This window comes from Salminus brasiliensis, chromosome 3 (assembly GCF_030463535.1).
Source record: "Salminus brasiliensis chromosome 3, fSalBra1.hap2, whole genome shotgun sequence".
Classification (NCBI taxonomy): Eukaryota; Metazoa; Chordata; class Actinopteri; order Characiformes; family Bryconidae; genus Salminus; species Salminus brasiliensis.
Window position 1 is genome coordinate 13,668,900 of NC_132880.1, and position 26,195 is coordinate 13,695,094.

Below are 26,195 nucleotides of genomic sequence, written 5' to 3' on the forward strand. Positions count from 1 at the left end.
TACCACTGAGCTAGACCCCGACAGTTGCGCAGCTTTGCAGGAAACCCATACAACACTCGGAAACATCTAGTTGGCTTTACAATTTGTGATGGTGAATTCAATTCTGAAAGTATCAAAACTATCAATATATATATTTCTCAGGGAACACACATAATTGAAAGGGAGACTTTTTCTTTAGCAGTAAAATGCTCTACCACTCAGCTTTACCACCCCAGCAAATTAAAGAAACCTGCCACCCACACAACAACATGCTTGGTGTATTTGACTTGAAAGTTTGCCATTGGCTGTTCAAATTTCAAAGTTTCAAACTTGACAACAATATGTGTCATGCATTTGACTTAAAAAATTGTAATGTCTCTTCCAATCTGAAAGCAAAAGTATCCATTTTTTACCACACAGGGGGCACCCAGATTTGAACTGGGGACCTCTTGATCTGCAGTCAAATGCTCTACCACTGAGCTATACCCCCACAGTTGCACAGCTTTGCAGGAAACCCAAACAACACTCGGAAACATCTAGTTGGCTTTACAATTTGTGATGGTGAATTCAATTCTGAAAGTATCAAAACTATCAATATATATATATTTCTCAGGGAACACACATAATTGAAAGGGAGACTTTTTCTTTAGCAGTAAAATGCTCTACCACTCAGCTTTACCACCCCAGCAAATTAAAGAAACCTGCCACCCACACAACAACATGCTTGGTGTATTTGACTTGAAAGTTTGCCATTGGCTGTTCAAATTTCAAAGTTTCAAACTTGACAACAATATGTGTCATGCATTTGACTTAAAAAATTATAATGTCTCTTCCAATCTGAAAGCAAAAGTATCCATTTTTTACCACACAGGGGGCACCCAGATTTGAACTGGGGACCTCTTGATCTGCAGTCAAATGCTCTACCACTGAGCTATACCCCCACAGTTGCACAGCTTTGCAGGAAACCCAAACAACACTCGGAAACATCTAGTTGGCTTTACAATTTGTGATGGTGAATTCAATTCTGAAAGTATCAAAACTATCAATATATATATATTTCTCAGGGAACACACATAATTGAAAGGGAGACTTTTTCTTTAGCAGTAAAATGCTCTACCACTCAGCTTTACCACCCCAGCAAATTAAAGAAACCTGCCACCCACACAACAACATGCTTGGTGTATTTGACTTGAAAGTTTGCCATTGGCTGTTCAAATTTCAAAGTTTCAAACTTGACAACAATATGTGTCATGCATTTGACTTAAAAAATTGTAATGTCTCTTCCAATCTGAAAGCAAAAGTATCCATTGTTATACCCCACAGGGGGCACCCAGATTTGAACTGGGGACCTCTTGATCTGCAGTCAAATGCTCTACCACTGAGCTATACCCCCACAGTTGCACAGCTTTGCAGGAAACCCAAACAACACTCGGAAACATCTAGTTGGCTTTACAATTTGTGATGGTGAATTCAATTCTGAAAGTATCAAAACTATCAATATATATATTTCTCAGGGAACACACATAATTGAAAGGGAGACTTTTTCTTTAGCAGTAAAATGCTCTACCACTCAGCTTTACCACCCCAGCAAATTAAAGAAACCTGCCACCCACACAACAACATGCTTGGTGTATTTGACTTGAAAGTTTGCCATTGGCTGTTCAAATTTCAAAGTTTCAAACTTGGCCTTCATTGGCCTTAAGCTTCATGTAGTTGATTGGAAAGTTCAAACCTTACTTTAAATATGTATTTCACTGGGCAATTCATCAGTGAGTTAAACCTCTATAACAGTAAAAAGAGGCAGACTGACCACACACCTCAACAAAATATGTAGGCTTCATGTACTTGCCTTGAGATTTTATGACATTGTGTAGAAATCTGAAACTCTTAAACCTGGCCTTAAATGTTTTGTTCAGAGGGAACTCACATTTGAATTGGGGACCTCTTGATCTGCAGATAAAGACTTTATCACTGAGCTGTTCCAACCAGCCTGTAAAAAATGTCAGAAAGCTCAGACAACAATATGTGTCATGCATTTGACTTAAAAAATTGTAATGTCTCTTCCAATCTGAAAGCAAAAGTATCCATTTTTATACCCCACAGGGGGCACCCAGATTTGAACTGGGGACCTCTTGATCTGCAGTCAAATGCTCTACCACTGAGCTATACCCCCACAGTTGCACAGCTTTGCAGGAAACCCAAACAACACTCGGAAACATCTAGTTGGCTTTACAATTTGTGATGGTGAATTCAATTCTGAAAGTATCAAAACTATCAATATATATATTTCTCAGGGAACACACATACTTGAAAGGGAGACTTTTTCTTTAGCAGTAAAATGCTCTACCACTCAGCTTTACCACCCCAGCAAATTAAAGAAACCTGCCACCCACACAACAACATGCTTTGTGTATTTGACTTGAAAGTTTGCCATTGGCTGTTCAAATTTCAATGTTTCAAACTTGACAACAATATGTGTCATGCATTTGACTTAAAAAATTGTAATGTCTCTTCCAATCTGAAAGCAAAAGTATCCATTGTTATACCCCACAGGGGGCACCCAGATTTGAACTGGGGACCTCTTGATCTGCAGTCAAATGCTCTACCACTGAGCTATACCCCCACAGTTGCACAGCTTTGCAGGAAACCCAAACAACACTCGGAAACATCTAGTTGGCTTTACAATTTGTGATGGTGAATTCAATTCTGAAAGTATCAAAACTATCAATATATATATTTCTCAGGGAACACACATAATTGAAAGGGAGACTTTTTCTTTAGCAGTAAAATGCTCTACCACTCAGCTTTACCACCCCAGCAAATTAAAGAAACCTGCCACCCACACAACAACATGCTTGGTGTATTTGACTTGAAAGTTTGCCATTGGCTGTTCAAATTTCAAAGTTTCAAACTTGGCCTTCATTGGCCTTAAGCTTCATGTAGTTGATTGGAAAGTTCAAACCTTACTTTAAATATGTATTTCACTGGGCAATTCATCAGTGAGTTAAACCTCTATAACAGTAAAAAGAGGCAGACTGACCACACACCTCAACAAAATATGTAGGCTTCATGTACTTGCCTTGAGATTTTATGACATTGTGTAGAAATCTGAAACTCTTAAACCTGGCCTTAAATGTTTTGTTCAGAGGGAACTCACATTTGAATTGGGGACCTCTTGATCTGCAGATAAAGACTTTATCACTGAGCTGTTCCAACCAGCCTGTAAAAAATGTCAGAAAGCTCAGACAACAATATGTGTCATGCATTTGACTTAAAAAATTGTAATGTCTCTTCCAATCTGAAAGCAAAAGTATCCATTTTTATACCCCAAAGGGGGCACCCAGATTTGAACTGGGGACCTCTTGATCTGCAGTCAAATGCTCTACCACTGGGCTAGACCCCCACAGTTGCACAGCTTTGCAGGTAACCCGAACAACACTCGGAAACATCTAGTTGGCTTTACAATTTGTGACGGTGAATTCAATTCTGAAAGTATCAAAACTATCAATATATATATTTCTCAGGGAACACACATAATTGAAAGGGAGACTTTTTCTTTAGCAGTAAAATGCTCTACCACTCAGCTTTACCACACCAGCAAATTAAAGAAACCTGCCACCCACACAACAACATGCTTGGTGTATTTGACTTGAAAGTTTGCCATTGGCTGTTCAAATTTCAAAGTTTCAAACTTGACAACAATATGTGTCATGCATTTGACTTAAAAAATTGTAATGTCTCTTCCAATCTGAAAGCAAAAGTATCCGTTTTTTACCACACAGGAGGCACCCAGATTTGAACTGGGGACCTCTTGATCTGCAGTCAAATGCTCTACCACTGAGCTATACCCCAACAGTTGCACAGCTTTGCAGGAAACCCAAACAACACTCGGAAACATCTAGTTGGCTTTACAATTTGTGATGGTGAATTCAATTCTGAAAGTATCAAAACTATCAATATATATATTTCTCAGGGAACACACATAATTGAAAGGGAGACTTTTTCTTTAGCAGTAAAATGCTCTACCACTCAGCTTTACCACCCCAGCAAATTAAAGAAACCTGCCACCCACACAACAACATGCTTTGTGTATTTGACTTGAAAGTTTGCCATTGGCTGTTCAAATTTCAAAGTTTCAAACTTGACAACAATATGTGTCATGCATTTGACTTAAAAAATTGTAATGTCTCTTCCAATCTGAAAGCAAAAGTATCCATTTTTATACCCCACAGGGGGCACCCAGATTTGAACTGGGGACCTCTTGATCTGCAGTCAAATGCTCTACCACTGAGCTATACCCCCACAGTTGCACAGCTTTGCAGGAAACCCAAACAACACTCGGAAACATCTAGTTGGCTTTACAATTTGTGATGGTGAATTCAATTCTGAAAGTATCAAAACTATCAATATATATATTTCTCAGGGAACACACATAATTGAAAGGGAGACTTTTTCTTTAGCAGTAAAATGCTCTACCACTCAGCTTTACCACCCCAGCAAATTAAAGAAACCTGCCACCCACACAACAACATGCTTGGTGTATTGGACTTGAAAGTTTGCCATTGGCTGTTCAAATTTCAAAGTTTCTAACTTGACCTTCATTGGCCTTAAGCTTCATGTAGTTGATTGGAAAGTTCAAAACTTACTTTAAATATGTATTTCACTGGGCAATTCATCAGTGAGTTAAACCTCTATAACAGTAAAAAGAGGCAGACTGACCACACACCTCAACAAAATATGTAGGCTTCATGTACTTGCCTTGAGATTTTATGACATTGTGTAGAAATCTGAAACTCTTAAACCTGGCCTTAAATGTTTTGTTCAGGGGGAACTCACATTTGAATTGGGGACCTCTTGATCTGCAGATAAAGACTTTATCACTGAGCTGTTCCAACCAGCCTGTAAAAAATGTCAGAAAGCTCAGACAACAATATGTGTCATGCATTTGACTTAAAAAATTGTAATGTCTCTTCCAATTTGAAAGCAAAAGTATCCATTTTTATACCCCACAGGGGGCACCCAGATTTGAACTGGGGACCTCTTGATCTGCAGTCAAATGCTCTACCACTGAGCTAGACCCCGACAGTTGCGCAGCTTTGCAGGAAACCCATACAACACTCGGAAACATCTAGTTGGCTTTACAATTTGTGATGGTGAATTCAATTCTGAAAGTATCAAAACTATCAATATATATATTTCTCAGGGAACACACATAATTGAAAGGGAGACTTTTTCTTTAGCAGTAAAATGCTCTACCACTCAGCTTTACCACCCCAGCAAATTAAAGAAACCTGCCACCCACACAACAACATGCTTGGTGTATTTGACTTGAAAGTTTGCCATTGGCTGTTCAAATTTCAAAGTTTCAAACTTGACAACAATATGTGTCATGCATTTGACTTAAAAAATTGTAATGTCTCTTCCAATCTGAAAGCAAAAGTATCCATTTTTTACCACACAGGGGGCACCCGGATTTGAACTGGGGACCTCTTGATCTGCAGTCAAATGCTCTACCACTGAGCTATACCCCCACAGTTGCACAGCTTTGCAGGAAACCCAAACAACACTCGGAAACATCTAGTTGGCTTTACAATTTGTGATGGTGAATTCAATTCTGAAAGTATCAAAACTATCAATATATATATATTTCTCAGGGAACACACATAATTGAAAGGGAGACTTTTTCTTTAGCAGTAAAATGCTCTACCACTCAGCTTTACCACCCCAGCAAATTAAAGAAACCTGCCACCCACACAACAACATGCTTGGTGTATTTGACTTGAAAGTTTGCCATTGGCTGTTCAAATTTCAAAGTTTCAAACTTGACAACAATATGTGTCATGCATTTGACTTAAAAAATTATAATGTCTCTTCCAATCTGAAAGCAAAAGTATCCATTTTTTACCACACAGGGGGCACCCAGATTTGAACTGGGGACCTCTTGATCTGCAGTCAAATGCTCTACCACTGAGCTATACCCCCACAGTTGCACAGCTTTGCAGGAAACCCAAACAACACTCGGAAACATCTAGTTGGCTTTACAATTTGTGATGGTGAATTCAATTCTGAAAGTATCAAAACTATCAATATATATATATTTCTCAGGGAACACACATAATTGAAAGGGAGACTTTTTCTTTAGCAGTAAAATGCTCTACCACTCAGCTTTACCACCCCAGCAAATTAAAGAAACCTGCCACCCACACAACAACATGCTTGGTGTATTTGACTTGAAAGTTTGCCATTGGCTGTTCAAATTTCAAAGTTTCAAACTTGACAACAATATGTGTCATGCATTTGACTTAAAAAATTGTAATGTCTCTTCCAATCTGAAAGCAAAAGTATCCATTGTTATACCCCACAGGGGGCACCCAGATTTGAACTGGGGACCTCTTGATCTGCAGTCAAATGCTCTACCACTGAGCTATACCCCCACAGTTGCACAGCTTTGCAGGAAACCCAAACAACACTCGGAAACATCTAGTTGGCTTTACAATTTGTGATGGTGAATTCAATTCTGAAAGTATCAAAACTATCAATATATATATTTCTCAGGGAACACACATAATTGAAAGGGAGACTTTTTCTTTAGCAGTAAAATGCTCTACCACTCAGCTTTACCACCCCAGCAAATTAAAGAAACCTGCCACCCACACAACAACATGCTTGGTGTATTTGACTTGAAAGTTTGCCATTGGCTGTTCAAATTTCAAAGTTTCAAACTTGGCCTTCATTGGCCTTAAGCTTCATGTAGTTGATTGGAAAGTTCAAACCTTACTTTAAATATGTATTTCACTGGGCAATTCATCAGTGAGTTAAACCTCTATAACAGTAAAAAGAGGCAGACTGACCACACACCTCAACAAAATATGTAGGCTTCATGTACTTGCCTTGAGATTTTATGACATTGTGTAGAAATCTGAAACTCTTAAACCTGGCCTTAAATGTTTTGTTCAGAGGGAACTCACATTTGAATTGGGGACCTCTTGATCTGCAGATAAAGACTTTATCACTGAGCTGTTCCAACCAGCCTGTAAAAAATGTCAGAAAGCTCAGACAACAATATGTGTCATGCATTTGACTTAAAAAATTGTAATGTCTCTTCCAATCTGAAAGCAAAAGTATCCATTTTTATACCCCACAGGGGGCACCCAGATTTGAACTGGGGACCTCTTGATCTGCAGTCAAATGCTCTACCACTGAGCTATACCCCCACAGTTGCACAGCTTTGCAGGAAACCCAAACAACACTCGGAAACATCTAGTTGGCTTTACAATTTGTGATGGTGAATTCAATTCTGAAAGTATCAAAACTATCAATATATATATTTCTCAGGGAACACACATACTTGAAAGGGAGACTTTTTCTTTAGCAGTAAAATGCTCTACCACTCAGCTTTACCACCCCAGCAAATTAAAGAAACCTGCCACCCACACAACAACATGCTTTGTGTATTTGACTTGAAAGTTTGCCATTGGCTGTTCAAATTTCAATGTTTCAAACTTGACAACAATATGTGTCATGCATTTGACTTAAAAAATTGTAATGTCTCTTCCAATCTGAAAGCAAAAGTATCCATTGTTATACCCCACAGGGGGCACCCAGATTTGAACTGGGGACCTCTTGATCTGCAGTCAAATGCTCTACCACTGAGCTATACCCCCACAGTTGCACAGCTTTGCAGGAAACCCAAACAACACTCGGAAACATCTAGTTGGCTTTACAATTTGTGATGGTGAATTCAATTCTGAAAGTATCAAAACTATCAATATATATATTTCTCAGGGAACACACATAATTGAAAGGGAGACTTTTTCTTTAGCAGTAAAATGCTCTACCACTCAGCTTTACCACCCCAGCAAATTAAAGAAACCTGCCACCCACACAACAACATGCTTGGTGTATTTGACTTGAAAGTTTGCCATTGGCTGTTCAAATTTCAAAGTTTCAAACTTGGCCTTCATTGGCCTTAAGCTTCATGTAGTTGATTGGAAAGTTCAAACCTTACTTTAAATATGTATTTCACTGGGCAATTCATCAGTGAGTTAAACCTCTATAACAGTAAAAAGAGGCAGACTGACCACACACCTCAACAAAATATGTAGGCTTCATGTACTTGCCTTGAGATTTTATGACATTGTGTAGAAATCTGAAACTCTTAAACCTGGCCTTAAATGTTTTGTTCAGAGGGAACTCACATTTGAATTGGGGACCTCTTGATCTGCAGATAAAGACTTTATCACTGAGCTGTTCCAACCAGCCTGTAAAAAATGTCAGAAAGCTCAGACAACAATATGTGTCATGCATTTGACTTAAAAAATTGTAATGTCTCTTCCAATCTGAAAGCAAAAGTATCCATTTTTATACCCCACAGGGGGCACCCAGATTTGAACTGGGGACCTCTTGATCTGCAGTCAAATGCTCTACCACTGAGCTATACCCCCACAGTTGCACAGCTTTGCAGGAAACCCAAACAACACTCGGAAACATCTAGTTGGCTTTACAATTTGTGATGGTGAATTCAATTCTGAAAGTATCAAAACTATCAATATATATATTTCTCAGGGAACACACATAATTGAAAGGGAGACTTTTTCTTTAGCAGTAAAATGCTCTACCACTCAGCTTTACCACCCCAGCAAATTAAAGAAACCTGCCACCCACACAACAACATGCTTGGTGTATTTGACTTGAAAGTTTGCCATTGGCTGTTCAAATTTCAAAGTTTCAAACTTGGCCTTCATTGGCCTTAAGCTTCATGTAGTTGATTGGAAAGTTCAAACCTTACTTTAAATATGTATTTCACTGGGCAATTCATCAGTGAGTTAAACCTCTATAACAGTAAAAAGAGGCAGACTGACCACACACCTCAACAAAATATGTAGGCTTCATGTACTTGCCTTGAGATTTTATGACATTGTGTAGAAATCTGAAACTCTTAAACCTGGCCTTAAATGTTTTGTTCAGGGGGAACTCACATTTGAATTGGGGACCTCTTGATCTGCAGATAAAGACTTTATCACTGAGCTGTTCCAACCAGCCTGTAAAAAATGTCAGAAAGCTCAGACAACAATATGTGTCATGCATTTGACTTAAAAAATTGTAATGTCTCTTCCAATCTAAAAGCAAAAGTATCCATTTTTATACCACACAGGGGGCACCCAGATTTGAACAGGGGACCTCTTGATCTGCAGTCAAATGCTCTACCACTGAGCTAGACCCCCACAGTTGCACAGCTTTGCAGGAAACCCAAACAACACTCGGAAACATCTAGTTGGCTTTACAATTTGTGATGGTGAATTCAATTCTGAAAGTATCAAAACTATCAATATATATATTTCTCAGGGAACACACATCATTGAAAGGGAGACTTTTTCTTTAGCAGTAAAATGCTCTACCACTCAGCTTTACCACCCCAGCAAATTAAAGAAACCTGCCACCCACACAACAACATGCTTGGTGTATTTGACTTGAAAGTTTGCCATTGGCTGTTCAAATTTCAAAGTTTCAAACTTGACAACAATATGTGTCATGCATTTGACTTAAAAAATTGTAATGTCTCTTCCAATCTGAAAGCAAAAGTATCCATTTTTATACCACACAGGGGGCACCCAGATTTGAACTGGGGACCTCTTGATCTGCAATCAAATGCTCTACCACTGAGCTATACCCCTACAGTTGCACAGCTTTGCAGGAAACCCAAACAACACTCGGAAACATCTAGTTGGCTTTACAATTTGTGATGGTGAATTCAATTCTGAAAGTATCAAAACTATCAATATATATATATTTCTCAGGGAACACACATAATTGAAAGGGAGACTTTTTCTTTAGCAGTAAAATGCTCTACCACTCAGCTTTACCACCCCAGCAAATTAAAGAAACCTGCCACCCACACAACAACATGCTTGGTGTATTTGACTTGAAAGTTTGCCATTGGCTGTTCAAATTTCAAAGTTTCAAACTTGGCCTTCATTGGCCTTAGGCTTCATGTAGTTGATTGGAAAGTTCAAACCTTACTTTAAATATGTATTTCACTGGGCAATTCATCAGTGAGTTAAACCTCTATAACAGTAAAAAGAGGCAGACTGACCACACACCTCAACAAAATATGTAGGCTTCATGTACTTGCGTTGAGATTTTATGACATTGTGTAGAAATCTGAAACTCTTAAACCTGGCCTTAAATGTTTTGTTCAGGGGGAACTCATATTTGAATTGGGGACCTCTTGATCTGCAGATAAAGACTTTATCACTGAGCTGTTCTAACCAGCCTGTAAAAAATGTCAGAAAGCTCAGACAACAATATGTGTCATGCATTTGACTTAAAAAATTGTAATGTCTCTTCCAATCTGAAAGCAAAAGTATCCATTTTTATACCACACAGGGGGCACCCAGATTTGAACTGGGGACCTCTTGATCTGCAGTCAAATGCTCTACCACTGAGCTATACCCCCACAGTTGCACAGATTTGCAGGAAACCCAAACAACACTCGGAAACATCTAGTTGGCTTTACAATTTGTGATGGTGAATTCAATTCTGAAAGTATCAAAACTATCAATATATATATTTCTCAGGGAACACACATAATTGAAAGGGAGACTTTTTCTTTAGCAGTAAAATGCTCTACCACTCAGCTTTACCACCCCAGCAAATTAAAGAAACCTGCCACCCACACAACAACATGCTTGGTGTATTTGACTTGAAAGTTTGCCATTGGCTGTTCAAATTTCAAAGTTTCTAACTTGGCCTTCATTGGCCTTAAGCTTCATGTAGTTGATTGGAAAGTTCAAAACTTACTTTAAATATGTATTTCACTGGGCAATTCATCAGTGAGTTAAACCTCTATAACAGTAAAAAGAGGCAGACTGACCACACACCTCAACAAAATATGTAGGCTTCATGTACTTGCGTTGAGATTTTATGACATTGTGTAGAAATCTGAAACTCTTAAACCTGGCCTTAAATGTTTTGTTCAGGGGGAACTCACATTTGAATTGGGGACCTCTTGATCTGCAGATAAAGACTTTATCACTGAGCTGTTCCAACCAGCCTGTAAAAAATGTCAGAAAGCTCAGACAACAATATGTGTCATGCATTTGACTTAAAAAATTGTAATGTCTCTTCCAATCTGAAAGCAAAAGTATCCATTTTTATACCCCACAGGGGGCACCCAGATTTGAACTGGGGACCTCTTGGTCTGCAGTCTAATGCTCTACCACTGTGCTATACCCCCACAGCTGCACAGCTTTGCAGGAAACCCAAACAACACTCGGAAACATCTAGTTGGCTTTACAATTTGTGATGGTGAATTCAATTCTGAAAGTATCAAAACTATCAATATATATATTTCTCAGGGAACACACATAATTGAAAGGGAGACTTTTTCTTTAGCAGTAAAATGCTCTAGCACTCAGCTTTACCACCCCAGCAAATTAAAGAAACCTGCCACCCACACAACAACATGCTTGGTGTATTTGACTTGAAACTTTGCCATTGGCTGTTCAAATTTCAAAGTTTCAAACTTGGCCTTCATTGGCCTTAAGCTTGATGTAGTTGATTGGAAAGTTCAAACCTTACTTTAAATATGTATTTCACTGGGCAATTCATCAGTGAGTTAAACCTCTATAACAGTAAAAAGAGGCAGACTGACAACACACCTCAACAAAATATGTAGGCTTCATGTACTTGCCTTGAGATTTTATGACATTGTGTAGAAATCTGAAACTCTTAAACCTGGCCTTAAATGTTTTGTTCAGGGGGAACTCATATTTGAATTGGGGACCTCTTGATCTGCAGATAAAGACTTTATCACTGAGCTGTTCCAACCAGCCTGTAAAAAATATCTGAAAGCTCAGACAACAATATGTGTCATGCATTTGACTTAAAAAATTGTAATGTCTCTTCCAATCTGAAAGCAAAAGTATCCATTTTTATACCCCACAGGGGGCACCCAGATTTGAACTGGGGACCTCTTGATCTGCAGTCAAATGCTCTACCACTGAGCTAGACCCCCACAGTTGCACAGATTTGCAGGTAACCCGAACAATACTCGGAAACATCTAGTTGGCTTTACAATTTGTGATGGTGAATTCAATTCTGAAAGTATCAAAACTATCAATATATATATTTCTCAGGGAACACACATAATTGAAAGGGAGACTTTTTCTTTAGCAGTAAAATGCTCTACCACTCAGCTTTACCACCCCAGCAAATTAAAGAAACCTGCCACCCACACAACAACATGCTTGGTGTATTTGACTTGAAAGTTTGCCATTGGCTGTTCAAATTTCAAAGTTTCAAACTTGGCCTTCATTGGCCTTAAGCTTCATGTAGTTGATTGGAAAGTTCAAACCTTACTTTAAATATGTATTTCACTGGGCAATTCATCAGTGAGTTAAACCTCTATAACAGTAAAAAGAGGCAGACTGACCACACACCTCAACAAAATATGTAGGCTTCATGTACTTGCCTTGAGATTTTATGACATTGTGTAGAAATCTGAAACTCTTAAACCTGGCCTTAAATGTTTTGTTCAGGGGGAACTCACATTTGAATTGGGGACCTCTTGATCTGCAGATAAAGACTTTATCACTGAGCTGTTCCAACCAGCCTGTAAAAAATGTCAGAAAGCTCAGACAACAATATGTGTCATGCATTTGACTTAAAAAATTGTAATGTCTCTTCCAATCTTAAAGCAAAAGTATCCATTTTTATACCCCACAGGGGACACCCAGATTTGAACTGGGGACCTCTTGATCTGCAGTCAAATGCTCTACCACTGAGCTAGACCCCGACAGTTGCGCAGCTTTGCAGGAAACCCATACAACACTCGGAAACATCTAGTTGGCTTTACAATTTGTGATGGTGACTTCAATTCTGAAAGTATCAAAACTATCAATATATATATTTCTCAGGGAACACACATAATTGAAAGGGAGACTTTTTCTTTAGCAGTAAAATGCTCTACCACTCAGCTTTACCACCCCAGCAAATTAAAGAAACCTGCCACCCACACAACAACATGCTTGGTGTATTTGACTTGAAAGTTTGCCATTGTCTGTTCAAATTTCAAAGTTTCAAACTTGGCCTTCATTGGCCTTAAGCTTCATGTAGTTGATTGGAAAGTTCAAACCTTACTTTAAATATGTATTTCACTGGGCAATTCATCAGTGAGTCAAACCTCTATAACAGTAAAAAGAGGCAGACTGACCACACACCTCAACAAAATATGTAGGCTTCATGTACTTGCCTTGAGATTTTATGACATTGTGTAGAAATCTGAAACTCTTAAACCTGGCCTTAAATGTTTTGTTCAGGGGGAACTCACATTTGAATTGGGGACCTCTTGATCTGCAGATAAAGACTTTATCACTGAGCTGTTCCAACCAGCTTGTAAAAAATGTCAGAAAGCTCAGACAACAATATGTGTCATGCATTTGACTTAAAAAATTGTAATGTCTCTTCCAATCTGAAAGCAAATGTATCCATTTTTATACACACAGGGGGCACCCAGATTTGAACTGGGGACCTCTTGATCTGCAGTCAAATGCTCTACCACTGAGCTATACCCCCACAGTTGCACAGCTTTGCAGGAAACCCAAACAACACTCGGAAACATCTAGTTGGCTTTACAATTTGTGATGGTGAATTCAATTCTGAAAGTATCAAAACTATCAATATATATATTTCTCAGGGAACACACATAATTGAAAGGGAGACTTTTTCTTTAGCAGTAAAATGCTCTACCACTCAGCTTTACCACCCCAGCAAATTAAAGAAACCTGCCACCCACACAACAACATGCTTGGTGTATTTGACTTGAAAGTTTGCCATTGGCTGTTCAAATTTCAAAGTTTCAAACTTGACAACAATATGTGTCATGCATTTGACTTAAAAAATTGTAATGTCTCTTCCAATCTGAAAGCAAAAGTATCCATTTTTATACCACACAGGGGGCACCCAGATTTGAACTGGGGACCTCTTGATCTGCAGTCAAATGCTCTACCACTGAGCTATACCCCCACAGTTGCACAGCTTTGCAGGAAACCCAAACAACACTCGGAAACATCTAGTTGGCTTTACAATTTGTGATGGTGAATTCAATTCTGAAAGTATCAAAACTATCAATATATATATTTCTCAGGGAACACACATAATTGAAAGGGAGACTTTTTCTTTAGCAGTAAAATGCTCTACCACTCAGCTTTACCACCCCAGCAAATTAAAGAAACCTGCCACCCACACAACAACATGCTTGGTGTATTGGACTTGAAAGTTTGCCATTGGCTGTTCAAATTTCAAAGTTTCTAACTTGACCTTCATTGGCCTTAAGCTTCATGTAGTTGATTGGAAAGTTCAAAACTTACTTTAAATATGTATTTCACTGGGCAATTCATCAGTGAGTTAAACCTCTATAACAGTAAAAAGAGGCAGACTGACCACACACCTCAACAAAATATGTAGGCTTCATGTACTTGCCTTGAGATTTTATGACATTGTGTAGAAATCTGAAACTCTTAAACCTGGCCTTAAATGTTTTGTTCAGGGGGAACTCACATTTGAATTGGGGACCTCTTGATCTGCAGATAAAGACTTTATCACTGAGCTGTTCCAACCAGCCTGTAAAAAATGTCAGAAAGCTCAGACAACAATATGTGTCATGCATTTGACTTAAAAAATTGTAATGTCTCTTCCAATTTGAAAGCAAAAGTATCCATTTTTATACCCCACAGGGGGCACCCAGATTTGAACTGGGGACCTCTTGATCTGCAGTCAAATGCTCTACCACTGAGCTAGACCCCGACAGTTGCGCAGCTTTGCAGGAAACCCATACAACACTCGGAAACATCTAGTTGGCTTTACAATTTGTGATGGTGAATTCAATTCTGAAAGTATCAAAACTATCAATATATATATTTCTCAGGGAACACACATAATTGAAAGGGAGACTTTTTCTTTAGCAGTAAAATGCTCTACCACTCAGCTTTACCACCCCAGCAAATTAAAGAAACCTGCCACCCACACAACAACATGCTTGGTGTATTTGACTTGAAAGTTTGCCATTGGCTGTTCAAATTTCAAAGTTTCAAACTTGACAACAATATGTGTCATGCATTTGACTTAAAAAATTGTAATGTCTCTTCCAATCTGAAAGCAAAAGTATCCATTTTTTACCACACAGGGGGCACCCAGATTTGAACTGGGGACCTCTTGATCTGCAGTCAAATGCTCTACCACTGAGCTATACCCCCACAGTTGCACAGCTTTGCAGGAAACCCAAACAACACTCGGAAACATCTAGTTGGCTTTACAATTTGTGATGGTGAATTCAATTCTGAAAGTATCAAAACTATCAATATATATATATTTCTCAGGGAACACACATAATTGAAAGGGAGACTTTTTCTTTAGCAGTAAAATGCTCTACCACTCAGCTTTACCACCCCAGCAAATTAAAGAAACCTGCCACCCACACAACAACATGCTTGGTGTATTTGACTTGAAAGTTTGCCATTGGCTGTTCAAATTTCAAAGTTTCAAACTTGACAACAATATGTGTCATGCATTTGACTTAAAAAATTATAATGTCTCTTCCAATCTGAAAGCAAAAGTATCCATTTTTTACCACACAGGGGGCACCCAGATTTGAACTGGGGACCTCTTGATCTGCAGTCAAATGCTCTACCACTGAGCTATACCCCCACAGTTGCACAGCTTTGCAGGAAACCCAAACAACACTCGGAAACATCTAGTTGGCTTTACAATTTGTGATGGTGAATTCAATTCTGAAAGTATCAAAACTATCAATATATATATATTTCTCAGGGAACACACATAATTGAAAGGGAGACTTTTTCTTTAGCAGTAAAATGCTCTACCACTCAGCTTTACCACCCCAGCAAATTAAAGAAACCTGCCACCCACACAACAACATGCTTGGTGTATTTGACTTGAAAGTTTGCCATTGGCTGTTCAAATTTCAAAGTTTCAAACTTGACAACAATATGTGTCATGCATTTGACTTAAAAAATTGTAATGTCTCTTCCAATCTGAAAGCAAAAGTATCCATTGTTATACCCCACAGGGGGCACCCAGATTTGAACTGGGGACCTCTTGATCTGCAGTCAAATGCTCTACCACTGAGCTATACCCCCACAGTTGCACAGCTTTGCAGGAAACCCAAACAACACTCGGAAACATCTAGTTGGCTTTACAATTTGTGATGGTGAATTCAATTCTGAAAGTATCAAAACTATCAATATATATATTTCTCAGGGAACACACATAATTGAAAGGGAGACTTTTTCTTTAGCAGTAAAATGCTCTACCACTCAGCTTTACCACCCCAGCAAATTAAAGAAACCTGCCACCCACACAACAACATGCTTGGTGTATTTGACTTGAAAGTTTGCCATTGGCTGTTCAAATTTCAAAGTTTCAAACTTGGCCTTCATTGGCCTTAAGCTTCATGTAGTTGATTGGAAAGTTCAAACCTTACTTTAAATATGTATTTCACTGGGCAATTCATCAGTGAGTTAAACCTCTATAACAGTAAAAAGAGGCAGACTGACCACACACCTCAACAAAATATGTAGGCTTCATGTACTTGCCTTGAGATTTTATGACATTGTGTAGAAATCTGAAACTCTTAAACCTGGCCTTAAATGTTTTGTTCAGAGGGAACTCACATTTGAATTGGGGACCTCTTGATCTGCAGATAAAGACTTTATCACTGAGCTGTTCCAACCAGCCTGTAAAAAATGTCAGAAAGCTCAGACAACAATATGTGTCATGCATTTGACTTAAAAAATTGTAATGTCTCTTCCAATCTGAAAGCAAAAGTATCCATTTTTATACCCCACAGGGGGCACCCAGATTTGAACTGGGGACCTCTTGATCTGCAGTCAAATGCTCTACCACTGAGCTATACCCCCACAGTTGCACAGCTTTGCAGGAAACCCAAACAACACTCGGAAACATCTAGTTGGCTTTACAATTTGTGATGGTGAATTCAATTCTGAAAGTATCAAAACTATCAATATATATATTTCTCAGGGAACACACATACTTGAAAGGGAGACTTTTTCTTTAGCAGTAAAATGCTCTACCACTCAGCTTTACCACCCCAGCAAATTAAAGAAACCTGCCACCCACACAACAACATGCTTTGTGTATTTGACTTGAAAGTTTGCCATTGGCTGTTCAAATTTCAATGTTTCAAACTTGACAACAATATGTGTCATGCATTTGACTTAAAAAATTGTAATGTCTCTTCCAATCTGAAAGCAAAAGTATCCATTGTTATACCCCACAGGGGGCACCCAGATTTGAACTGGGGACCTCTTGATCTGCAGTCAAATGCTCTACCACTGAGCTATACCCCCACAGTTGCACAGCTTTGCAGGAAACCCAAACAACACTCGGAAACATCTAGTTGGCTTTACAATTTGTGATGGTGAATTCAATTCTGAAAGTATCAAAACTATCAATATATATATTTCTCAGGGAACACACATAATTGAAAGGGAGACTTTTTCTTTAGCAGTAAAATGCTCTACCACTCAGCTTTACCACCCCAGCAAATTAAAGAAACCTGCCACCCACACAACAACATGCTTGGTGTATTTGACTTGAAAGTTTGCCATTGGCTGTTCAAATTTCAAAGTTTCAAACTTGGCCTTCATTGGCCTTAAGCTTCATGTAGTTGATTGGAAAGTTCAAACCTTACTTTAAATATGTATTTCACTGGGCAATTCATCAGTGAGTTAAACCTCTATAACAGTAAAAAGAGGCAGACTGACCACACACCTCAACAAAATATGTAGGCTTCATGTACTTGCCTTGAGATTTTATGACATTGTGTAGAAATCTGAAACTCTTAAACCTGGCCTTAAATGTTTTGTTCAGAGGGAACTCACATTTGAATTGGGGACCTCTTGATCTGCAGATAAAGACTTTATCACTGAGCTGTTCCAACCAGCCTGTAAAAAATGTCAGAAAGCTCAGACAACAATATGTGTCATGCATTTGACTTAAAAAATTGTAATGTCTCTTCCAATCTGAAAGCAAAAGTATCCATTTTTATACCCCAAAGGGGGCACCCAGATTTGAACTGGGGACCTCTTGATCTGCAGTCAAATGCTCTACCACTGGGCTAGACCCCCACAGTTGCACAGCTTTGCAGGTAACCCGAACAACACTCGGAAACATCTAGTTGGCTTTACAATTTGTGACGGTGAATTCAATTCTGAAAGTATCAAAACTATCAATATATATATTTCTCAGGGAACACACATAATTGAAAGGGAGACTTTTTCTTTAGCAGTAAAATGCTCTACCACTCAGCTTTACCACACCAGCAAATTAAAGAAACATGCCACCCACACAACAACATGCTTGGTGTATTTGACTTGAAAGTTTGCCATTGGCTGTTCAAATTTCAAAGTTTCAAACTTGACAACAATATGTGTCATGCATTTGACTTAAAAAATTGTAATGTCTCTTCCAATCTGAAAGCAAAAGTATCCATTTTTTACCACACAGGAGGCACCCAGATTTGAACTGGGGACCTCTTGATCTGCAGTCAAATGCTCTACCACTGAGCTATACCCCAACAGTTGCACAGCTTTGCAGGAAACCCAAACAACACTCGGAAACATCTAGTTGGCTTTACAATTTGTGATGGTGAATTCAATTCTGAAAGTATCAAAACTATCAATATATATATTTCTCAGGGAACACACATAATTGAAAGGGAGACTTTTTCTTTAGCAGTAAAATGCTCTACCACTCAGCTTTACCACCCCAGCAAATTAAAGAAACCTGCCACCCACACAACAACATGCTTTGTGTATTTGACTTGAAAGTTTGCCATTGGCTGTTCAAATTTCAAAGTTTCAAACTTGACAACAATATGTGTCATGCATTTGACTTAAAAAATTGTAATGTCTCTTCCAATCTGAAAGCAAAAGTATCCATTTTTATACCCCACAGGGGGCACCCAGATTTGAACTGGGGACCTCTTGATCTGCAGTCAAATGCTCTACCACTGAGCTATACCCCCACAGTTGCACAGCTTTGCAGGAAACCCAAACAACACTCGGAAACATCTAGTTGGCTTTACAATTTGTGATGGTGAATTCAATTCTGAAAGTATCAAAACTATCAATATATATATTTCTCAGGGAACACACATCATTGAAAGGGAGACTTTTTCTTTAGCAGTAAAATGCTCTACCACTCAGCTTTACCACCCCAGCAAATTAAAGAAACCTGCCACCCACACAACAACATGCTTGGTGTATTTGACTTGAAAGTTTGCCATTGGCTGTTCAAATTTCAAAGTTTCAAACTTGGCCTTCATTGGCCTTAAGCTTCATGTAGTTGATTGGAAAGTTCAAACCTTACTTTAAATATGTATTTCACTGGGCAATTCATCAGTGAGTTAAACCTCTATAACAGTAAAAAGAGGCAGACTGACCACACACCTCAACAAAATATGTAGGCTTCATGTACTTGCCTTGAGATTTTATGACATTGTGTAGAAATCTGAAACTCTTAAACCTGGCCTTAAATGTTTTGTTCAGGGGGAACTCACATTTGAATTGGGGACCTCTTGATCTGCAGATAAAGACTTTATCACTGAGCTGTTCCAACCAGCCTGTAAAAAATGTCAGAAAGCTCAGACAACAATATGTGTCATGCATTTGACTTAAAAAATTGTAATGTCTCTTCCAATCTAAAAGCAAAAGTATCCATTTTTATACCACACAGGGGGCACCCAGATTTGAACAGGGGACCTCTTGATCTGCAGTCAAATGCTCTACCACTGAGCTAGACCCCCACAGTTGCACAGCTTTGCAGGAAACCCAAACAACACTCGGAAACATCTAGTTGGCTTTACAATTTGTGATGGTGAATTCAATTCTGAAAGTATCAAAACTATCAATATATATATTTCTCAGGGAACACACATCATTGAAAGGGAGACTTTTTCTTTAGCAGTAAAATGCTCTACCACTCAGCTTTACCACCCCAGCAAATTAAAGAAACCTGCCACCCACACAACAACATGCTTGGTGTATTTGACTTGAAAGTTTGCCATTGGCTGTTCAAATTTCAAAGTTTCAAACTTGACAACAATATGTGTCATGCATTTGACTTAAAAAATTGTAATGTCTCTTCCAATCTGAAAGCAAAAGTATCCATTTTTATACCACACAGGGGGCACCCAGATTTGAACTGGGGACCTCTTGATCTGCAATCAAATGCTCTACCACTGAGCTATACCCCCACAGTTGCACAGCTTTGCAGGAAACCCAAACAACACTCGGAAACATCTAGTTGGCTTTACAATTTGTGATGGTGAATTCAATTCTGAAAGTATCAAAACTATCAATATATATATTTCTCAGGGAACACACATAATTGAAAGGGAGACTTTTTCTTTAGCAGTAAAATGCTCTACCACTCAGCTTTACCACCCCAGCAAATTAAAGAAACCTGCCACCCACACAACAACATGCTTGGTGTATTTGACTTGAAAGTTTGCCATTGGCTGTTCAAATTTCAAAGTTTCAAACTTGGCCTTCATTGGCCTTAAGCTTCATGTAGTTGATTGGAAAGTTCAAACCTTACTTTAAATATGTATTTCACTGGGCAATTCATCAGTGAGTCAAACCTCTATAACAGTAAAAAGAGGCAGACTGACCACACACCTCAACAAAATATGTAGGCTTCATGTACTTGCCTTGAGATTTTATGACATTGTGTAGAAATCTGAAACTCTTAAACCTAGCCTTAAATGTTTTGTTCAGGGGGAACTCATATTTGAATTGGGGACCTCTTGATCTGCAGATAAAGACTTTATCACTGAGCTGTTCTAACCAGCCTGTAAAAAATGTCAGAAAGCTCAGACAACAATATGTGTCATGCATTTGACTTAAAAAATTGTAATGTCTCTTCCAATCTGAAAGCAAAAGTATCCATTTTTATACCACACAGGGAGCACCCAGATTTGAACTAGGGACCTCTTGATCTGCAGTCAAATGCTCTACCACTGACCTATACCCCTACAGTTGCACAGCTTTGCAGGAAACCCAAACAACACTCGGAAACATCTAGTTGGCTTTACAATTTGTGATGGTGAATTCAATTCTGAAAGTATCAAAACTATCAATATATATATTTCTCAGGGAACACACATAATTGAAAGGGAGACTTTTTCTTTAGCAGTAAAATGCTCTACCACTCAGCTTTACCACCCCAGCAAATTAAAGAAACCTGCCACCCACACAACAACATGCTTGGTGTATTTGACTTGAAAGTTTGCCATTGGCTGTTCAAATTTCAAAGTTTCAAACTTGGCCTTCATTGGCCTTAGGCTTCATGTAGTTGATTGGAAAGTTCAAACCTTACTTTAAATATGTATTTCACTGGGCAATTCATCAGTGAGTTAAACCTCTATAACAGTAAAAAGAGGCAGACTGACCACACACCTCAACAAAATATGTAGGCTTCATGTACTTGCCTTGAGATTTTATGACATTGTGTAGAAATCTGAAACTCTTAAACCTGGCCTTAAATGTTTTGTTCAGGGGGAACTCATATTTGAATTGGGGACCTCTTGATCTGCAGATAAAGACTTTATCACTGAGCTGTTCCAACCAGCCTGTAAAAAATGTCAGAAAGCTCAGACAACAATATGTGTCATGCATTTGACTTAAAAAATTGTAATGTCTCTTCCAATCTGAAAGCAAAAGTATCCATTTTTATACCACACAGGGGGCACCCAGATTTGAACTAGGGACCTCTTGATCTGCAGTCAAATGCTCTACCACTGACCTATACCCCTACAGTTGCACAGCTTTGCAGGAAACCCAAACAACACTCGGAAACATCTAGTTGGCTTTACAATTTGTGATGGTGAATTCAATTCTGAAAGTATCAAAACTATCAATATATATATTTCTCAGGGAACACACATCATTGAAAGGGAGACTTTTTCTTTAGCAGTAAAATGCTCTACCACTCAGCTTTACCACCCCAGCAAATTAAAGAAACCTGCCACCCACACAACAACATGCTTGGTGTATTTGACTTGAAAGTTTGCCATTGGCTGTTCAAATTTCAAAGTTTCAAACTTGGCCTTCATTGGCCTTAGGCTTCATGTAGTTGATTGGAAAGTTCAAACCTTACTTTAAATATGTATTTCACTGGGCAATTCATCAGTGAGTTAAACCTCTATAACAGTAAAAAGAGGCAGACTGACCACACACCTCAACAAAATATGTAGGCTTCATGTACTTGCCTTGAGATTTTATGACATTGTGTAGAAATCTGAAACTCTTAAACCTGGCCTTAAATGTTTTGTTCAGGGGGAACTCATATTTGAATTGGGGACCTCTTGATCTGCAGATAAAGACTTTATCACTGAGCTGTTCCAACCAGCCTGTAAAAAATGTCAGAAAGCTCAGACAACAATATGTGTCATGCATTTGACTTAAAAAATTGTAATGTCTCTTCCAATCTGAAAGCAAAAGTATCCATTTTTATACCACACAGGGGGCAGCCAGATTTGAACTGGGGACCTCTTGATCTGCAGTCAAATGCTCTACCACTGAGCTATACCCCCACAGTTGCACAGCTTTGCAGGAAACCCAAACAACACTCGGAAACATCTAGTTGGCTTTACAATTTGTGATGGTGAATTCAATTCTGAAAGTATCAAAACTATCAATATATATATTTCTCAGGGAACACACATCATTGAAAGGGAGACTTTTTCTTTAGCAGTAAAATGCTCTACCACTCAGCTTTACCACCCCAGCAAATTAAAGAAACCTGCCACCCACACAACAACATGCTTGGTGTATTTGACTTGAAAGTTTGCCATTGGCTGTTCAAATTTCAAAGTTTCAAACTTGGCCTTCATTGGCCTTAGGCTTCATGTAGTTGATTGGAAAGTTCAAACCTTACTTTAAATATGTATTTCACTGGGCAATTCATCAGTGAGTTAAACCTCTATAACAGTAAAAAGAGGCAGACTGACCACACACCTCAACAAAATATGTAGGCTTCATGTACTTGCCTTGAGATTGTATGACATTGTGTAGAAATCTGAAACTCTTAAACCTGGCCTTAAATGTTTTGTTCAGGGGGAACTCATATTTGAATTGGGGACCTCTTGATCTGCAGATAAAGACTTTATCACTGAGCTGTTCCAACCAGCCTGTAAAAAATGTCAGAAAGCTCAGACAACAATATGTGTCATGCATTTGACTTAAAAAATTGTAATGTCTCTTCCAATCTGAAAGCAAAAGTATCCATTTTTATACCACACAGGGGGCAGCCAGATTTGAACTGGGGACCTCTTGATCTGCAGTCAAATGCTCTACCACTGAGCTATACCCCCACAGTTGCACAGCTTTGCAGGAAACCCAAACAACACTCGGAAACATCTAGTTGGCTTTACAATTTGTGATGGTGAATTCAATTCTGAAAGTATCAAAACTATCAATATATATATTTCTCAGGGAACACACATAATTGAAAGGGAGACTTTTTCTTTAGCAGTAAAATGCTCTACCACTCAGCTTTACCACCCCAGCAAATTAAAGAAACCTGCCACCCACACAACAACATGCTTGGTGTATTTGACTTGAAAGTTTGCCATTGGCTGTTCAAATTTCAAAGTTTCAAACTTGGCCTTCATTGGCCTTAGGCTTCATGTAGTTGATTGGAAAGTTCAAAACTTACTTTAAATATGTATTTCACTGGGCAATTCATCAGTGAGTTAAACCTCTATAACAGTAAAAAGAGGCAGACTGACCACACACCTCAACAAAATATGTAGGCTTCATGTACTTGCCTTGAGATTTTATGACATTGTGTAGAAATCTGAAACTCTTAAACCTGGCCTTAAATGTTTTGTTCAGGGGGAACTCACATTTGAATTGGGGACCTCTTGATCTGCAGATAAAGACTTTATCACTGAGCTGTTCCAACCAGCCTGTAAAAAATGTCAGAAAGCTCAGACAACAATATGTGTCATGCATTTGACTTAAAAAATTGTAATGTCTCTTCCAATCTGAAAGCAAAAGTATCCATTTTTATACCACACAGGGGGCACCCAGATTTGAACTGGGGACCTCTTGATCTGCAGTCAAATGCTCTACCACTGAGCTATACCCCCACAGTTGCACAGCTTTGCAGGAAACCCAAACAACACTCGGAAACATCTAGTTGGCTTTACAATTTGTGATGGTGAATTCAATTCTGAAAGTATCAAAACTATCAATATATATATTTCTCAGGGAACACACATAATTGAAATGGAGACTTTTTCTTTAGCAGTATAATGCTCTACCACTCAGCTTTACCACCCCAGCAAATTAAAGAAACCTGCCACCCACACAACAACATGCTTGGTGTATTTGACTTGAAAGTTTGCCATTGTCTGTTCAAATTTCAACGTTTCAAACTTGACAACAATATGTGTCATGCATTTGACTTAAAAAATTGTATTGTCTCTTCCAATCTGAAAGCAAAAGTATCCATTTTTATACCACACAGGGGGCACCCAGATTTGAACTGGGGACCTCTTGATCTGCAGTCAAATGCTCTACCACTGAGCTATACCCCTACAGTTGCACAGCTTTGCAGGAAACCCAAACAACACTCGGAAACATCTAGTTGGCTTTACAATTTGTGATGGTGAATTCAATTCTGAAAGTATCAAAACTATCAATATATATATTTCTCAGGGAACACACATAATTGAAAGGGAGACTTTTTCTTTAGCAGTAAAATGCTCTACCACTCAGCTTTACCACCCCAGCAAATTAAAGAAACCTGCCACCCACACAACAACATGCTTGGTGTATTTGACTTGAAAGTTTGCCATTGGCTGTTCAAATTTCAAAGTTTCAAACTTGACAACAATATGTGTCATGCATTTGACTTAAAAAATTGTAATGTCTCTTCCAATCTGAAAGCAAAAGTATCCATTTTTATACCACACAGGGGGCACCCAGATTTGAACTGGGGACCTCTTGATCTGCAGTCAAATGCTCTACCACTGAGCTATACCCCCACAGTTGCACAGCTTTGCAGGAAACCCAAACAACACTCGGAAACATCTAGTTGGCTTTACAATTTGTGATGGTGAATTCAATTCTGAAAGTATCAAAACTATCAATATATATATTTCTCAGGGAACACACATCATTGAAAGGGAGACTTTTTCTTTAGCAGTAAAATGCTCTACCACTCAGCTTTACCACCCCAGCAAATTAAAGAAACCTGCCACCCACACAACAACATGCTTGGTGTATTTGACTTGAAAGTTTGCCATTGGCTGTTCAAATTTCAAAGTTTCTAACTTGGCCTTCATTGGCCTTAAGCTTCATGTAGTTGATTGGAAAGTTCAAAACTTACTTTAAATATGTATTTCACTGGGCAATTCATCAGTGAGTTAAACCTCTATAACAGTAAAAAGAGGCAGACTGACCACACACCTCAACAAAATATGTAGGCTTCATGTACTTGCCTTGAGATTTTATGACATTGTGTAGAAATCTGAAACTCTTAAACCTGGCCTTAAATGTTTTGTTCAGGGGGAACTCACATTTGAATTGGGGACCTCTTGATCTGCAGATAAAGACTTTATCACTGAGCTGTTCCAACCAGCCTGTAAAAAATGTCAGAAAGCTCAGACAACAATATGTGTCATGCATTTGACTTAAAAAATTGTAATGTCTCTTCCAATCTGAAAGCAAAAGTATCCATTTTTATACCCCACAGGGGGCACCCAGATTTGAACTGGGGACCTCTTGATCTGCAGTCAAATGCTCTACCACTGAGCTAGACCCCGACAGTTGCGCAGCTTTGCAGGAAACCCATACAACACTCGGAAACATCTAGTTGGCTTTACAATTTGTGATGGTGAATTCAATTCTGAAAGTATCAAAACTATCAATATATATATTTCTCAGGGAACACACATAATTGAAAGGGAGACTTTTTCTTTAGCAGTAAAATGCTCTACCACTCAGCTTTACCACCCCAGCAAATTAAAGAAACCTGCCACCCACACAACAACATGCTTGGTGTATTTGACTTGAAAGTTTGCCATTGGCTGTTCAAATTTCAAAGTTTCAAACTTGACAACAATATGTGTCATGCATTTGACTTAAAAAATTGTAATGTCTCTT

The 26,195-nt window shown here is 38.6% G+C and overlaps 27 non-coding genes across 27 annotated transcripts; all 27 read right to left on the reverse strand.

Moving 5' to 3' along the window:
* Nucleotides 1–397: 397 nt before the first annotated feature.
* Nucleotides 398–469, reverse strand: trnac-gca (transfer RNA cysteine (anticodon GCA)). Its single transcript has one exon. It is a non-coding gene; the product is annotated as a tRNA-Cys (tRNA).
* Nucleotides 470–848: 379 nt separating this feature from the next.
* On the reverse strand, nucleotides 849–920 carry trnac-gca (transfer RNA cysteine (anticodon GCA)). The gene has a single exon. It is a non-coding gene; the product is annotated as a tRNA-Cys (tRNA).
* Nucleotides 921–1,300: 380 nt separating this feature from the next.
* Nucleotides 1,301–1,372, reverse strand: trnac-gca (transfer RNA cysteine (anticodon GCA)). Its single transcript has one exon. It is a non-coding gene; the product is annotated as a tRNA-Cys (tRNA).
* A 708-nt stretch (nucleotides 1,373–2,080) lies between these two features.
* On the reverse strand, nucleotides 2,081–2,152 carry trnac-gca (transfer RNA cysteine (anticodon GCA)). The gene has a single exon. It is a non-coding gene; the product is annotated as a tRNA-Cys (tRNA).
* Nucleotides 2,153–2,530: 378 nt separating this feature from the next.
* On the reverse strand, nucleotides 2,531–2,602 carry trnac-gca (transfer RNA cysteine (anticodon GCA)). The gene has a single exon. It is a non-coding gene; the product is annotated as a tRNA-Cys (tRNA).
* A 1,607-nt stretch (nucleotides 2,603–4,209) lies between these two features.
* Nucleotides 4,210–4,281, reverse strand: trnac-gca (transfer RNA cysteine (anticodon GCA)). The gene has a single exon. It is a non-coding gene; the product is annotated as a tRNA-Cys (tRNA).
* Nucleotides 4,282–5,438: 1,157 nt separating this feature from the next.
* trnac-gca (transfer RNA cysteine (anticodon GCA)) lies at nucleotides 5,439–5,510 on the reverse strand. The gene has a single exon. It is a non-coding gene; the product is annotated as a tRNA-Cys (tRNA).
* A 379-nt stretch (nucleotides 5,511–5,889) lies between these two features.
* trnac-gca (transfer RNA cysteine (anticodon GCA)) lies at nucleotides 5,890–5,961 on the reverse strand. The gene has a single exon. It is a non-coding gene; the product is annotated as a tRNA-Cys (tRNA).
* A 380-nt stretch (nucleotides 5,962–6,341) lies between these two features.
* trnac-gca (transfer RNA cysteine (anticodon GCA)) lies at nucleotides 6,342–6,413 on the reverse strand. Its single transcript has one exon. It is a non-coding gene; the product is annotated as a tRNA-Cys (tRNA).
* Nucleotides 6,414–7,121: 708 nt separating this feature from the next.
* Nucleotides 7,122–7,193, reverse strand: trnac-gca (transfer RNA cysteine (anticodon GCA)). Its single transcript has one exon. It is a non-coding gene; the product is annotated as a tRNA-Cys (tRNA).
* Nucleotides 7,194–7,571: 378 nt separating this feature from the next.
* trnac-gca (transfer RNA cysteine (anticodon GCA)) lies at nucleotides 7,572–7,643 on the reverse strand. Its single transcript has one exon. It is a non-coding gene; the product is annotated as a tRNA-Cys (tRNA).
* Nucleotides 7,644–8,351: 708 nt separating this feature from the next.
* Nucleotides 8,352–8,423, reverse strand: trnac-gca (transfer RNA cysteine (anticodon GCA)). Its single transcript has one exon. It is a non-coding gene; the product is annotated as a tRNA-Cys (tRNA).
* Nucleotides 8,424–10,363: 1,940 nt separating this feature from the next.
* On the reverse strand, nucleotides 10,364–10,435 carry trnac-gca (transfer RNA cysteine (anticodon GCA)). Its single transcript has one exon. It is a non-coding gene; the product is annotated as a tRNA-Cys (tRNA).
* Nucleotides 10,436–13,482: 3,047 nt separating this feature from the next.
* Nucleotides 13,483–13,554, reverse strand: trnac-gca (transfer RNA cysteine (anticodon GCA)). The gene has a single exon. It is a non-coding gene; the product is annotated as a tRNA-Cys (tRNA).
* Nucleotides 13,555–13,932: 378 nt separating this feature from the next.
* Nucleotides 13,933–14,004, reverse strand: trnac-gca (transfer RNA cysteine (anticodon GCA)). Its single transcript has one exon. It is a non-coding gene; the product is annotated as a tRNA-Cys (tRNA).
* Nucleotides 14,005–15,161: 1,157 nt separating this feature from the next.
* Nucleotides 15,162–15,233, reverse strand: trnac-gca (transfer RNA cysteine (anticodon GCA)). Its single transcript has one exon. It is a non-coding gene; the product is annotated as a tRNA-Cys (tRNA).
* A 379-nt stretch (nucleotides 15,234–15,612) lies between these two features.
* On the reverse strand, nucleotides 15,613–15,684 carry trnac-gca (transfer RNA cysteine (anticodon GCA)). The gene has a single exon. It is a non-coding gene; the product is annotated as a tRNA-Cys (tRNA).
* Nucleotides 15,685–16,064: 380 nt separating this feature from the next.
* Nucleotides 16,065–16,136, reverse strand: trnac-gca (transfer RNA cysteine (anticodon GCA)). The gene has a single exon. It is a non-coding gene; the product is annotated as a tRNA-Cys (tRNA).
* A 708-nt stretch (nucleotides 16,137–16,844) lies between these two features.
* Nucleotides 16,845–16,916, reverse strand: trnac-gca (transfer RNA cysteine (anticodon GCA)). Its single transcript has one exon. It is a non-coding gene; the product is annotated as a tRNA-Cys (tRNA).
* A 378-nt stretch (nucleotides 16,917–17,294) lies between these two features.
* trnac-gca (transfer RNA cysteine (anticodon GCA)) lies at nucleotides 17,295–17,366 on the reverse strand. Its single transcript has one exon. It is a non-coding gene; the product is annotated as a tRNA-Cys (tRNA).
* Nucleotides 17,367–18,973: 1,607 nt separating this feature from the next.
* Nucleotides 18,974–19,045, reverse strand: trnac-gca (transfer RNA cysteine (anticodon GCA)). Its single transcript has one exon. It is a non-coding gene; the product is annotated as a tRNA-Cys (tRNA).
* Nucleotides 19,046–20,203: 1,158 nt separating this feature from the next.
* trnac-gca (transfer RNA cysteine (anticodon GCA)) lies at nucleotides 20,204–20,275 on the reverse strand. Its single transcript has one exon. It is a non-coding gene; the product is annotated as a tRNA-Cys (tRNA).
* Nucleotides 20,276–22,543: 2,268 nt separating this feature from the next.
* On the reverse strand, nucleotides 22,544–22,615 carry trnac-gca (transfer RNA cysteine (anticodon GCA)). The gene has a single exon. It is a non-coding gene; the product is annotated as a tRNA-Cys (tRNA).
* Nucleotides 22,616–23,323: 708 nt separating this feature from the next.
* On the reverse strand, nucleotides 23,324–23,395 carry trnac-gca (transfer RNA cysteine (anticodon GCA)). The gene has a single exon. It is a non-coding gene; the product is annotated as a tRNA-Cys (tRNA).
* A 708-nt stretch (nucleotides 23,396–24,103) lies between these two features.
* Nucleotides 24,104–24,175, reverse strand: trnac-gca (transfer RNA cysteine (anticodon GCA)). The gene has a single exon. It is a non-coding gene; the product is annotated as a tRNA-Cys (tRNA).
* Nucleotides 24,176–24,553: 378 nt separating this feature from the next.
* On the reverse strand, nucleotides 24,554–24,625 carry trnac-gca (transfer RNA cysteine (anticodon GCA)). The gene has a single exon. It is a non-coding gene; the product is annotated as a tRNA-Cys (tRNA).
* Nucleotides 24,626–25,003: 378 nt separating this feature from the next.
* trnac-gca (transfer RNA cysteine (anticodon GCA)) lies at nucleotides 25,004–25,075 on the reverse strand. The gene has a single exon. It is a non-coding gene; the product is annotated as a tRNA-Cys (tRNA).
* Nucleotides 25,076–26,195: the final 1,120 nt, after the last annotated feature.